At 39.9% G+C, this 12153-nt stretch overlaps 1 non-coding gene across 1 annotated transcript; it reads right to left on the reverse strand.

The window, feature by feature from the left end:
- Positions 1-960: 960 nt before the first annotated feature.
- LOC141413208 (small nucleolar RNA SNORA51) lies at positions 961-1092 on the reverse strand. The gene has a single exon (XR_012438016.1). It is a non-coding gene; the product is annotated as a small nucleolar RNA SNORA51 (small nucleolar RNA).
- Positions 1093-12153: the final 11061 nt, after the last annotated feature.

Genomic DNA, 12153 nt, shown 5'->3' on the forward strand with positions numbered 1-12153 from the left:
ATGGTTAGTAATGGTGGTAGATGACTATGTTTCTAGTTTATGCATTTACTATACTGTACTTTTATTTTTGTTTTCTCAGTACTGCGGTTTATCATTACATGGTAGAAAAGCTTACTGTAAAAGAGGGTGCCATGTTATGCTAAGAGCAGCCTCACACATCTCCAGATTACTGTGTTTTTTGGTTGCATCAAGAGACCATGTGACCGATACCTTGTAGTTTTGTGCAGATGCACATATGCACATATGTGGTATGCAGATATTGATGAGATTACCTAATGAAGCATTTCTCAGAACACAAGTGACACGATTGTACATAGGATAAACCATTGGCATTTGCAGATCAAAGAATAAATGTCTTTTTGATGTTGACATATTTGGCTAAATTGTCTTCGCATGAGGTTGTATATCTTTTCTCTCAGATCACTCTATTTGCCCATCTTCCCCCAAAATTATTCTTTTTCGTCTTTTCTATTTTGAAGAGCCATCTTTAGTTCCTTTGTGCGAACTGCTTGTTCATATATTTTGCTTAATATTGGACTGTTGGGAATTTTCCATAATGATTTTGCTGGAACTCTTTATTAAGAAAACATGAACCCTCTGTGAAATTATCTGCCATTTTTTCTAGTTCATTTTTTGTCTTTTGACTTTATTTGTAGTGGTATTTGCTGCTAGGTTTATTTGTATATTCAATTATTTATTTGTTATCTCCCTTCACAAATAACTTAAAATGTGTTTTTATTCTGCATTTCATATCAGTTATTAAAAGAAGGGAGAGGAGAAAATGATATCTACTGACCAGCTATTAATATCACTCATATTTTTGGAGAATCAGGAAATTAATAGAAATCGATGAACATTTAAAATTCAGCACTTAAAGTAAGGGTTTTGTTTTAAAGTAGCTACCTGTAACAATAGCAACTTTCATATAGAATACAGTGAAAATATGTATATTTCCCCTCCCCGTGTCTCCCCATTCAAAATATATACCAGGCATTGGGCCTGGGCTGAGGTGTATAGGGGATAAGTTTATTTTGTCTCCTCTTTCTATATAGTCAGTGTAAGAACACAGCCCACGGTAAGCCCCAGGATACCTATATTATAATTTTAAAAATATTATTTTGTCTGAGAATGAAAGCACAGTTGTGTGAAGATTTACCACCCATATCTGTTATCTGACCCCAGCTTTCCTTTTTCAAAGCACAGCTTGCTTTGTATATGTGCATGTGTTCCTGCATTTTATTAATAAAAATCTTGCCTATGTGCTTCCTGTAAAAGCCATTACACAGAAAACTTCACTGGTTATCAATGTATATTCTGAATATAATACACACAGGAGACTAATTAGTAGATTTCCAAAAGAAAAGGAAGCTATCTCAAATAAATACTTTCACATAAGGCAGATGTCTGTTGAAATCACTGAATTAACTTTAAACTATTCAAAGCAGAACCTAGAAATGGAAGTGCGGTTAACCATGTGACATTTTGGCGCTCTGGTTGCACGTATTGTAGTAAGGACATAGAGCTGAAACAGTTTTGTGAAAGGGTGGGTTGTAGGATGAAGTACAGAGGCACCACTTTATCGTGATGCTATGTGTTGTCCACTCACCCCAATTTCTCTGCCTAACGGGCTCACTCGTTCCTCTTCTCTCTCACTTCAGACCTGTGGTTAATTTTCCACTAGGAAGTTGTGAGGGGGAGGTGAGGCTGAGAGGGGTCCCTGCAGCCACAGCTGTTCGCTGTGGTGCAGGTGCAGGTGGTGGCAGAAGGCGGTGCCCCTGGGGCTTCTCCCAATCAATCACCTCACCTGGTCCCCTTGGGGCCGCCTCACACAAAGCACAGCCTTTCTCTGGGACATCCCAAACATGCAGAGGGGCCAGAGTTCACTGCGAGCAGGGCTTTCACTACTTGACTGTTTAAAAATTTTAGTCCAGAGGTTAAATTGGGGATAGAGTCCCAAATGGAAAAAATCTAAACAGTCTCTCTTTCCCCTTCATTCTCCCCTCTCCCTAGGGTTATTCTGACCCAACCCTCCTTTTCCTGCCTTGTGCCTTCGTTCTCCATTTGAGCGGGTCACTGTTGTTTTTTCCCTCCTGTGAAACTCCTGCTTAGCTTCCAGCTGTTGAAGGAAGCTGCTTGATATTTTCAGTGGCAAAGCCTTTCTTTGCTTGTCTCAGAAATAAAACTTTCCTTAGGAAGAAAGAGGGTGACCATGGTCTACGTAGAAGTTAAATAGATATTAGGGAAGGAAGAGGCAAAGAATGGTACAATATCCTTTGAGGAACTAATTCATCTCTGAAAAATTATGAATTATATACTTTCTCAAGGCAAAACATTGTATTAAGAATGGGGCAAAAAGCAGCGACACAGTTCCGACAATTCAAGTCACTATCCAGTTGAAAAGATGACAAATAATGGCACATCAAAACAGGAAATGATGAATAAGTTAGCTCTGGGTTTAAATCCTAGCATTGGCAGTTAGTAGCTGTGTGACCTTGGCAAATTACTTAACCTCTTTGAAGTTTGATTTCTTCATCAGTAAAGTGGAGATAGTGATAGCATGTATTTCCCAGGACTCCCTGAGGATTAAATAGGATAATATATGTAAGGTTCAGATCATTGGATTTGGTCCTCAATTAGCCTCACTAGATGTGAATGTTCATTGGTACTCAGCACCTACCCCTCTCCCTTCCCCAGGTGAGAAGATCAGAGCGAAGTCACCGTGATAGAAGAAGAACTTGGCCTTGACTTTGACAGAATTGAAGAATTTATGTATGTGGAATAATATTTTAGCCTGAGGGTGGTAAAAGTGTATGGGATTGGGAGTACCTGTGGGCTCCCCGTTTTGTGAACAAAAAGCACTCTATTATTACCATCCTATACTGTGCAGGGAACAAGGACAGGGCCTTCCAAATAAGGCTTTGTTTGATGAAAACATTATGGGCATTAAAAAAGAAAGAGAAAACCAATCACTTAATTAAAGGCAATTGATAGGTAAGACAAGAACAGGATCTGAAAAAGATGATTTATATCCCTTAACATTTATTCAGAAAGTCATCCAATAAACTTCGCTGAGCACCTGTAATGTATGTTCTAGGTAAAGAGACACAAAGATAACTGACACAGTTGTGGCTCCTGGTCCAGTTTTTGTTCACAGGGCAGTCAGTCACTTAGGAGCATACCATGAGTGAAAGGCTACTGGGACCATTGCATGTGCATGGGGTACAATGGAAAGATCCAGGCTGAAGGGTCTGGGAAATCTCCACAGGAGAAGTAACAGGTGAACTAGGTGAACTGTGTTGCTGAGTGATGCCAGCTGCCTCTTCATGTCTCAGGTTACCATCTGGTGCCTTGTTCTGCTATAGTTTCACTTGGAATTCTCCCCTTTTTAGAAGGGATAGGGCAGACAGTATGTAGGGCAAAGACAGGAAAGGCCCAACTCAGGCATGGGACCTCAGGTATGAACAGAGGAGTAATAGCTGAGCTCTTGTCTGAATCTGCCTTGGAGCCTGCACCTACAGAGGTTAAAGTACATTTGGACCCTGGCTAAGCCTCATGTAGGAAGGCAGGTGAGGTCCTTTTGGGAAGATGTGAGTCCGTGCCTACTTCTCAGGATTTCTCTGACTTAGCCTTTCTGACTTCTGCCTTCTTGCTCTAACAAGTACCTGAGTTAGAAAAGTCCTTGGTGCTTAAAAACATCTAAGTGCAGAACCGGAGGGTCTACTGTTTAGGAAAGGAGACTCAACAATGTGAACAAAAACGAGGCCCACTTAGTAACTTTTAAGGACCCCTAGATTTTCATTTTCACACAGCTACAGGAGGGCGTGTGTGGCATATCTCTGAAGCCCAGGGTGCCTAGTAGAGAATGGATGCATAATAAACATTTGTACCTAGGAGTAAAATAAGCTGAATGGGGGCATGGCTTCCTAATGAAATTTACAGATGAAACTGAGAGAGATAGGATCTGGGAACAGCAGTGACAATTGAGAAACTGCCCCAAAGGGATTGAAGGGAAAGGCACTAGCTGTGGAGGCAGGAAATAACAACTGGCGAGGTTTGACCTTGAACAATGGAAGGGTAATTCACCTGGGTTGACATAATTGAAAACACAGATATTCAGCCCAGAAAAGTCACAGTGAAATGTGAAATGTTGATAAGGGCTAGTAGCACATTGGATTGCAGATGAAATCAAGTCTGCAAAGGGGTCTGGCACTTGGAGCCCTGCTCACTCCACTGTGAACTGGTGCTGGTGATGGAAAGGCTGGACTATCAAAGATAGGAGCCAAGGCGAACACTTGGAGATGAAGTGGAGAGAGGAGGCTTGGAGGTGATATAGGTGAAGAAGCATTTGGTCAGGAATGGCTCTCCTTGTATTATTTTTAGCACAGAGAAGGGCACATGGTGTTGTTCAAATAGAATCACTGGATATTGTGTTAACTGCAACCAACCTCTCCCGCTGAGCATAAATAAAACTTGGGACTCTCTAATGAGGGTGGGAGCCTCCTGGGGATCCTGAATTCTCCATGTGGTCCAAAGCCACCATATTGTACATATTTTAAATTGTTTCACAATGTCTAGCTTTTTGCTTTTAGCATGAGTTACCATTTTAGAGTTTCATGTCTTCTCATTCAGTCTCATCGAAGTAATCTCTCTCTCTTTCTCTCGCTGTCTCTCTCTTTTTCAAGCAAGGGTGTAGAGATTAAATAGAGTCTTTGGTCTTTGGGCTCACTTAAATTACCCACCCAGTACTGAGAACCAATACTTTATAAAATGCCAGTGATCCAATTTCAAGGCTAATTTAGTGCAGTTGGCCCTCTGAATCTCCAGGTTCTGCATCCACAGAGTTGACTAACCGGAAATCAAAACTATCTGGGAAAAAACTGTGTCTGTACTGAACACGCACAGATGTTTCTCCTTGTCATTAGTCCCTAAATAATGCCGTGTAACAACTATTTATATGGCACTTATATGTTGATAAGTATTAAAAGTGATCTCAAGAGATGACTTAAGGAATATGAGAGAGTGTGAGTAGGTCCTATGCAAATGCTTCCTGCTTTATACAGGGACTGAGCGTGACAGAGTTTGTACCCAGACCATGTGGAGGAGAGGGTGCCTCGAGCCAGTTCTTGGACACTGAGGGATCTTATTTGTTCTCCTCCCAGTTATGCTTATCTAGACCCTTAAATGTGGAGCCCTTCCAGGCGAGCTCTGAGAGCTCATCCTGGCATTTCTGTAGCACCTCCATCAAATTCATCCACAAATAATCGATAGCACCTTCTGCAATGATCTTTCCAGGTTACATCTTGTTATGGAAACAGCCAGGCCTTTGCAGTTCTAACAAAGTGACTGCACATTCCAGACATTTATAAGGAAGTTGGAGGAAGCATGAAGTGTGCTGGTGGTGGGTTGTTAACTCATGGTTTGCCCAGTTGGGCTACGCAGCAGACAAATTCACTTCTATGGTTTATTTCCTCCCTTTATTTGACTAAGCTGAATCCACCCAGTGGCTAACATGTGTAACAGAGGCTTGGAAATGGAGGCAGGTTTCCTTCTTCGGGTCCCCTGAGAGCTTCACTACCACAACCATTATTAACTGGCTGGAAACAATTTAGTATCTGGCTCCCAAGAGTTAGAAATGTCTAGAGTAGGGAAAGGGGCGAAAGTACATCCCATTCTGTTGTTTAAACAATAGCCCAGCTTGGAAAGTAAAGAATCTAAACACATTTTTCCAAGAAAATGTGAACTTAGCAATTGTTCTTGAAAGAGATCAATGTTTCTAGTCTGCTGATAAACACAGACCAAATTTAAAGGAGAGGTCACTTCAGAGAACAGGGACTGCCTGACAGACTTCTGAGGGAGCATTTCTTTCTGAAGTGTCCCCTACCCATGTCTGCATGCACACTCATATCCTTCTAGTACCACCCATGGGACTTAACTCTTTTTTTATACCCCTGATCACTCATGCCTATGGGATGCCCTGTTAAACCCTTCTCCTGAGCCTGCATCCTGCATTCTGGCTTTTTTCACTTCTCTTCTCTCTTCATTTTCACTTCTCTTCTCTCTTCATTTTCACCTTCATCTGCTCTCAAGCAGATTCCAGGTGCTTACCTGTGTTACCCATTCCATTTAATGTGTATGCTTTTTTATTGAAGCCTTTTGGTGAGACAATCTTGGAATTCCAAAGGGTACTTCTAATGATGAAAAAGTGTTTGGCCCCATCTGATATACCTATGCCTGATGCCAGGCCTGAAAACTAGAGTTATTTTTCTGTATCCATCATATTGTTTCAAGTGATATCTCCTCAGCTTGCCAGGAAAAGAATAACATGAAAGCTAAACTGAGCAATCATGTTTGAAAATTCATCTTGGAGCCCCTTCCTAAAAGCAATACCATGCTTCAAAATGATACCAGCCAAAGGTTGTACTTTCAGGTAAACTTATTTCCAAGTGGTTTGTGGGTAAAAGTTTGAGATTTAAAACATTATAAGAAGGAATTAATGCCCAAAATGACTTGCTCTATTCCTCCTGGAGCATTATGAGCTTAAACACTTCCCAACGCTCCCTACAAAGTCAGAGAAGGTCTATGTTGGTGTGGAAGAAGAAAAAGAAGCTGTTCAGAAGTTGTACATGACCCTTAACCTAAAGGCCTAGTAAGCACAAATGTTTTAATTGTCAGGATTCAGAATAAGCAGAAGAGACAAAATAAGAATGGGTGGGAGATACTTTCAGTAAGGAGGATGTTTTGCTAAATAAACAGAGATGAAAGTCAAGGATCCAATGAAAACAAATCAGAGGACTTACTGGAGTAGAACAAACAACAACAAAACAGCTGACAATATGGAAATGAGTCCTTCTAGAGGGAAACTCCTGTTTCAAAGAAACTCGCATAAGCAATGCTCAACTGACTGCCCTTAGATAAAAGAGGAAGTTGGTGTCCCAAGAAGATCCACATATGGCATCAGAAATGGCAGGAGTTAGGTTTCCTTGGGAACAATAGTGCATTTGTTGGGTGTACCCTTTCTTCACTCACTGAGAATAAGATTATGCCATGCTGGACTGGGTTTCTAATGTCATCACGGGTTTAAGATTCTGTTCTTGGGTGCTGTAGGTAAGAACTTGGTGGTTATGGCTAGGGTCTCTTGGGCAGAATCTAGAGAGGGAGGATGTCCTGGTAAATTCGTATCCTATTTTTTAAAGAACTGTATTGATGGCTTTGCAGATCCTTGTTTATTCAATTTTATTTTCTCTCAAGAAAATTATGCTGTTTTCAAGACTTTATTTTTTAAAGAACTATATTGATGGCTTTGCAGATCCTTGTTTATTCAATTTTATTTTCTCTCAAGAAAATTATGCTGTTTTCAAGACTTTATTTATACACCCTTCTGCATAAATTCATATAATTGCTGCACTAGATCTCAATATTGATCTTGAGCCACTCAAAATATGATGTTAATAAATAGCCATAAATGTATGTGTAATAACATAAATGGAAAAAATAAGCTTAATGTAATATAAAATCCATGTCAGTTAAGTTAAGCATACAACATATGCAGAAAAAAAAGGAAAAGAAATAAATCAAAAGATTACTCTCTGGGAGGTAAAATTATGGGAAATTATTATTTTTCTTTATGCTTTGTTTCCCAAATTATCTACAGTGAATGTACATTCCTTATATCAATCAGAGTAATAAACATTAGTAACTTGGAAAAATGTATTTGTTAAAGGAATAAGATTGTACGTAAATGTTATCAACCCAAGATGGTGAAAGAAAAAGCTGTGGAAGCCTCCTGAAAGATTAACAGACTATTCTAGGGTATTTGGGTGAACATGTCCAGGCCCACCAGGAGAGGGTTTAAGCAAGAGGTTAAGCTCTGCATACATTCTGCAAAGACAGAGACTTCAAGACCCAAATATGACAGGCCAGGGAGGACAGCACCCCTGAGGATGAGAGTGGTATTGTAAGATGCCTTCTCGTGGAAACAGAGGTGCAAAGAGCTGCAGGGCCCCCTCCACCTCCTAGGCACAGGGAGGACCCATCCATGTTCAGCAGGTGCTCACATCTGATTGAGTGGAAGTTAAGTATAACTGGCTAAAATCATGCATTGAGCTAGCTGTAATTTCCCTTACTGCTCCCTCTCAAGGCAATTCTACCTTGGTTTCCAGCCAAAGCCACATAATTGGGAACTAACAGAGTTGAACTTGAGCAAAGTTTCCCAACTCTAGCTCTCTGCTCCTTTCCATCATTATGTAGTCCCTCTCTCTAAAGTTATTTCATTTACTACATGTGGAACTTGTGCCTAAAAGTGAACTGTCAATTCTTGGGTGCCATATTTAGTCTTAAACATAGGCTGGGTAGGATTGTGCAGTCTAATAAAAGTCCCCAACGTTCATAGATCCAAAAATCTTTTTTTCATATGTGAACCTATGCCTAACAATTTACTGCAGGAAACAATTCATTCCTTTGGTTTCATGGAGTTCTTTGTGTTAAGGACCTAGAGTAGAGTTACTACTGGACAAGTAATAGGAGTCATGGGGTCTCATCTTGATCATTATGCACATTTGACCAAGTGATTCAAACTCCTTGGGCCTCTCCTTTACCATTAGGAAAAATCTACAAATACTTCTCAGTCATGAGTCATTCAGTGAGAATTAACTCACTGAATTAATTTTTCTTCCTGCATAGCTGCTATAGGAGGAAGGAATTTTGGCAATTTGTCTAGGGAACATTGTAAGAATAGCTATGGAGCATGGGCCACTCTGCCTTGGGTGTAGACTCAGGTGGAGATTGAGGGGGCACAAGGAGGAGTGGAGGGGTACAGAAGACCTGGGAGGACCCCACATGGAAATGGTAATGGAAATATGTTCAATGTGGCACCTTCACCAGGGAGATTGTCCCTCTTTTCCTTACCTTAATACCTAGCAAAGAGTCTACTCAACAAATGTCTGCTTATTTTGCCCAGAGTAATCTCCTCTTCTAGAAGTCTTAAATTTGTTAGTTAACCCCTCTCACAGGAATTCCACTCAAGGCCTATGTGGGATGGTTTGAACATGGTATGTCTTCTCTGAAACTCATGTAGGGATTTGATGCCATTGTGGTGGTGCTGGAATTGGAGCCTGTAAGAGGTGATTAAGGGACTCGGAGAGATTAATGCCTTTCTCACAGGACTGGATTAGCTACCATGAGAGCGAGTTGTTATAAAGTTTGGCTGCCACTCATGTTCTGCCTCTTCTGCATGCCCTGCTTGCCCTTCTGTTGTCTACCATAAGTTGACTGACTACATGTGCATCCACCTGATCTTGGAGTTCTCAGTCTCCAGAACCATGAGCTAAACAATCAACTTTCCTTGAAAAACTTACCCATTTTAGAAATTCTGTTATAGCAACAGAAAATGGACTATGATAAGCTGACATACACAATTTGAGGAAAACATGAGTTAAGCCCATGCTGTACATACCCCATGGGTTAAGGAACTGTAAATCAAGTCTCTTCCATTTTTAAGGACACCCTGATCCCACTTTTTTTGAAATGCTCTTTTGTTCTTTAGTCTACAACTTTTTTACCTTGTCCTTTTTCTAATCTATTCCTTAGGAAAGTAATTCCACAAAGACAGTTAGGCCTATAAGGCCCTTGGTAACTGCTATCCAGTATGATCACTGGGAGGTAGTTGGGTTCACAGTAGCTTGAAGGGGAGGAAGAAAGGACAGTCAGACCTGAGATGATGGAGGCACAATTAGCCTCCGGTTAGCTAAAGATTACCTGCCATAATTGGACTTTCCTTTTCTGGAATTAGGAAAAATTTCATCCAGAGAACCAGAAGTTCCCAAGAGTTACCTGGTTATCATTCAGTGATTTGGGCCAAGGAAGCCCCTCTTAGGTGGATTTCCTATGTTCTTGTTGGAACTGGATTTTTAATTTACAGAAATTATTCTAAATCTTGTGGCTTTAGAAAGTTTCATTCATTGTGTCTTAAGGAAGGGTGTTCAAGTATGTATTATTTGACATTACCAAAAATGAGGGTAGTGACAAGGGCTTCGGTTCATTACAGAATCACAGAGTTCTCTGCTAGTGATTTTCTGACAATCTTGATTAAAAGAAAAATGTTGTTAGTTTTCTAAATTTTGAAAGTTTAGGCTTGGTGTACCTCTTAAAATTCATTAAGCAGTAGGTAAAATAGTACCCTTAACATTTTAGATTTTCTTAGGGTGTCCTTTGTACAAATTCTGATAATTTACAAAATTATTTTAGCATAGTTATTTTAATGTATATGTCAAATTTGGAATGTAATTAGATGAACTATAATAAGTGCTTTTCTCTTCCAATTAGTCTAAGGCATGCATTTATTATTGGGCAATATTTTATACAGCTATAGCACAATGTATTTAAATCACTCATTTAATCCAACCTCCGCTGAACTGTCTCTATTTTTTCACTACTATATAGCTCTTATGGCTAGCTCTGTGTGTATTTCTTTGTCTGTAGATCAGACCATAATCTATACCAGAGATTATGGTTAATAATCTATGGTTACCTCAAACCACAGATTTCTATAGGTGTGTCAACATGAACAGACTTTCCACTGGTCTTTGCTGATTGCCATATTTCTAAGAACCCTTATGTTCCACACATTTCTAAGATGCCCACCATGCCAAGGTGCTTCACCATTGTTGTCTCTGGACATCTCCAAAATGAGTACTGGAGCCAGTCACGGTGGCATTGGGGATGCTGCAGCAGATGAAAGGGGAAGAAGAGGCATGAACCATCATTTGTGTTTTACCTTCTCCCTAAAACTGAGACTTTGATTTTATTCTATCACATGGTTGAGCCACCCATAAATGAAAAGAACTTTGAAAAAGCCTAATGCCAAATAAATGCAAGGCATTTCAGTTATTTGCATTGTATTAAAATGTGTATGTTCTTTGTTTCTCTACAAATTTACAGCTGCTCCCAAATGGTATCGCCAACTGTCTGGCATTTTGCATTTTGTGGGTGAAACTGGAAATGCGGATGATATCGGCAGAGATGGAATGGAGTGAACTTTTCATCCAGCTGAAAAATCACCCTGAGCTACTGAAATATAACAGCATACGTCATGGTCAAGTTGTCAAAGGGGATATTTCGAGCCTATGACCTCATAGTCATAAAATAAAGGCCATGTAATGTGTAAGGAAACTCAAGACAACTTTTCCAGGTTTTTTTTGTTGTTGTTGTTAATAAGATTACCATATGGAAAATAACTTTAACTAACTTACTATAAGTATTCTCTTAATTAAGGGAATACTTGAAGTTATTTTGACTTTTCTGTTTTTGAGAGTTTAAATTTCTTATTTATTACTTATGAAGCATAAAGTTATATTATCTGCTATCTCCACATCATATGCTCAGCCCCAAGTGTCCATGTAGGGCCCTGAGTCTTTTCACACCTTCGCTATGTGAGGTTCCAGACAGCCTGCCTGGTTCACCATTGCTAAATGAGCAGGTAAGTTCTGCTGAGCTAACTCCAGCCGACAGCAGAACTTTGCCAGCAGCTGTCAAAGTCAGTCTGGGACAGGCTTTAACAAAAACTATCCTTTTGACCTTTCCCCATGCACAGCTCATGTCCAACTCCAATAATTCATCAAGGACTTCTGATGTCAGCTTTGTGAGTTTCTGGGGTTACTTTAAAAATCTTACTCTTCCCTTTTGTTTAAATGTTTTTGCTTTTCTTCAAAGTAAGTTTGATGGCATTTTGTTTTTCTTCTTGCAGCTCAGTTTTATTTATGATTAAGAAGGCTCTGGCAAGAACAAATGGGCTGGAATCATTTGATAATATATTTAAAAACTCTCTGATTATTATCAGCATACTCTAACAGGTACTTAGAAACTGCTTTTGCTTAAAAGCACAACCTTTTTACTTGACCCAAGAGGTAACTAAAAGCAGGAGAAAAGCCTGGCATCCTGACCTTCATTTTGCATGTCTTCTTTGTCTTAAAACTTTGGGCCAGACCCCCTACTTAACTCTGTACATTGGTAAAGTATCTGTCTAAAAACTGGTGATACCTAACCCTTCAAGGCTGAAGGCACAAAAATAAGAGTGACTGAGGTATGTTACCATCAGCTTTTACAATATCCTATTCCAATCCCCCAAAAAGGTATATGAATGTTTCCAGTTACTGCCCT

This window comes from Castor canadensis, chromosome 10, assembly GCF_047511655.1.
Source record: "Castor canadensis chromosome 10, mCasCan1.hap1v2, whole genome shotgun sequence".
NCBI lineage: Eukaryota > Metazoa > Chordata > Mammalia > Rodentia > Castoridae > Castor > Castor canadensis.